The following is a 3,139-nucleotide window of genomic DNA, read 5'->3' on the forward strand; positions in this document are numbered from 1 at the left end:
ATACTTGGCAGATCACCCTGTAGTAAAAGGAATAAAGCCTGTTGATCAATTCCCAGATGAGAACATCTTGCACGTTAAGGAAGAATCACAGAACCAAACATGGCAGTTGTACTTTGATGGAGCCGCCAATCAAAATGGGTATGGAATAGGGGCAGTCATATTTTCTCCGGAAGGATGCCACATTCCTATTGCTATTAAATTAGCCTTTTCAAACACTAATAACACGGCTGAATACGAGGCATGCATCGCGGGGCTTGAAGTTGCTTTGAACCTGGGCATTTCAGAAATTGAAATTTTTGGGGATTCGGCCTTAGTCATACATCAGTCATTAGAAGAATGGAAGACTAGGGATGAAAAATTGAAACCTTATCATGAGTATCTGTTAAACTTAGTCAGTAAGTTTAAAGCTATCCTATTCCAACACTTGTCAATGGAGGATAACAGATTTGCTGACTCCTTAGCAACTTTATCTTCAATGATCCATTTACCCCCTGGCATGGAATTGAGGCCGATCACTGTTGAAGTCAAAAACAAACCCGCATACTGCCATCAGATCAACATTACTACTCGACTACCCGATGGAAAGCTATGGTACAACGATATAAAAAGAGTGTTGGAAAAACAAGAATTCCCAGAAGAAGCATCGAGGAAGAAACGACAAACCCTACTAAGATTAGCATCTCAATTCATCCTGTGCGCAGGAAGTTTATACAAAAGGTCTTATGATGGGATTCATTTGTCATATGTTGATGAAGATCACGCTGAACAAATAATGATTGAACTACAATCAGGAGAATGTGGCCTTCACATGAGTGGAAAAATATTAGCTAAGAAGATTATAAGACAAGGATACTACTGGCCCACGATGGAAACAAATTGTCATCACATGGTCAAAACCTGTCATAAGTGCCAAATACATGCGGACCTTATACATGTGCCACCATCTCAATTAGTAGGTTTGACTTCACCATGGCCATTCTCAGTCTGGGGAATTGACATTATTGGTAAAATATCGCCTAAGGCGCCAAACGGGCATGAATACATTCTAGTTGCCATCGATTATTTTACCAAATGGGTCGAAGCTGCCTCTTATACTGTCCTCACTGCGTCTCGAGTTGCAAAGTTCATTCAAACAAACATCATCAGTCGATACGGGATACCTTCAGAGTTGATCTCTGATAACGAGTCGTACTTCAAGGCTGAGGTTATTAAATTCTGTTCAAAGTTCAAAATCTCACACCATATATCATCTCCTTACCGCCCTCAAACTAATGGAGCAGTCAAAGCAGCTAATAAGAATATTAAGACTATCCTCAGGAAAATGTGTCAATCACATCGAGATTGGTCAGAAAAACTGTCATTTGCATTATGGACATATCGAACCTCAATTCGATCCACCACTAGAGCTACTCCTTACTCCCTAGTGTATGGCATGGAAGCAATCTTGCCAGTTGAAATGGAAATTCCGTCTCTCAGGGTCTTATTAGAAAGTCAGTTGTCAGAAGCAGATTTGGTTCGTCAACGGTATGAAGAAGTGAATTTGATCGAAGAAAAATGATTAAGAGTGTTGTACCACGTGCAAGCTTATCAAAGAAGAGTTGCCCGCACATTTGACAAAAAGATCAACGCCCGTCACTTACAAGTCGGGGATTTAGTACTCAAAGAGAATCGGACACCTATTTTTGACCCTAGAGGGAAGTTCAAACCAAATTGGGGAGGTCCGTTCATCGTCAAGAAAATATTACCAGGAAAAACTGTCAAACTTCAACATCATGATGGAATTGAATTACCAGAACCAACCAACCTTGACCAAATCAAACGGTACTACATTTAAAGAGGCCATCTTTGGCCGAATCAATCCTCATATTACCCAGCTACCTGGTTCAACATATCATTTCTCAACCCCTTTGCAGTCTTTTCAAAAAGAAAAATTATAACTTTTTTTCTTTCTCAGCCCGATCACCTAACCTAGGGAAGGGAAGCTTCGAACTACGTTTTGGTCTGATCCCAAAATTCTAGGGTACGTAGGCAACCTGAGAAGTTACTTCAGGCCCGACCACAAAAAAAAAATCTATTTCCCCACACAATGAAAAATCAAGAAAAAATTCAAAAGAAAAGAAAAATATCTTCAAAATGGGGAAGAAAATTTAAGGCAAAGTAAAAGAAATGCCACAAGGGGCATTCGGGTTTTTGAGCCTCAAAATCCCTTTCTTTTTATACCCAGTCATAAGCTTACCTATAAAAGTCCTCCTAAGTACCGTGCGAAAAGTCAAGTAAAATAGCAAAGCATGATCAGACAATAACTCTAGAAGTTCAGAGGAGAAGAAAAAGAAAAAAATGATGAAGCCTGCTAAGTTGAAAACCCGAAAAGGGCGACTTAGGCAAAAATTAAGGCAAGCTCGCAAGGTTGAAAATCCGAAAGGACAACTTTGACAACAATCAGAGTAAAAAAAAAAAAAGAAAAGTTCGCTAGATCGAAAACCTGAAAAGGCAATCTAGGCAAAAGCTAGAGGAAGCTCGATCGATTGAAAACCTGAAAAGGTGATCTAGGCGAAAGTTAGAGCAACAAAGAAAAACAGAAGAAAATCTCAAGCTAAGAGCGGTCCGAACTAAAACATCAGAAGTCCGAATGATCAAGTTCAATACTTAGCTTAAACCAGGCATAGACTCAGAAGCCACAAGTATTTTGTCTATGATCGATCTGAAAATTCTTACTTCCCTAAATGAACCAAGGGAGATAAGGGTGAATTCTATGATGAGTCTCAAAAAGAAATAATTTCGTTATCTTGAGCCTGACTCAAAACCTTCAATAAAATTAATCAAAATTAAAAGTTAAGTTTTTATTGCGCTTGTGGTAATCAAATATTTCAAACCGTCATATAAGGGGCATTTTCTTTTTTTTTTTAATGTAATTTTTCCCCCTTATACTAGGGGTATTTTTTTTTTTTTTTTTGCATGATGTGTTCAATTATTTTCAAGGCCATGTTCATTGAAAAACTATGGGCATTTTATTTTTGAGTAATGTTAATCCTAAAAGATAATGAGAACCCCAAACTTAAGGTTGCCCTCTTGATAACAGTTTTTCGAAAAACTCTTGAGGTTCAAAAGAAATAAAAACTCAGGTTTTTAATTCATAAAA

Source organism: Akebia trifoliata, chromosome 12 (assembly GCF_017979445.1).
Source record: "Akebia trifoliata isolate Shusen 1 chromosome 12, ASM1797944v1, whole genome shotgun sequence".
In the NCBI taxonomy this organism is placed as follows: Eukaryota; Viridiplantae; Streptophyta; class Magnoliopsida; order Ranunculales; family Lardizabalaceae; genus Akebia; species Akebia trifoliata.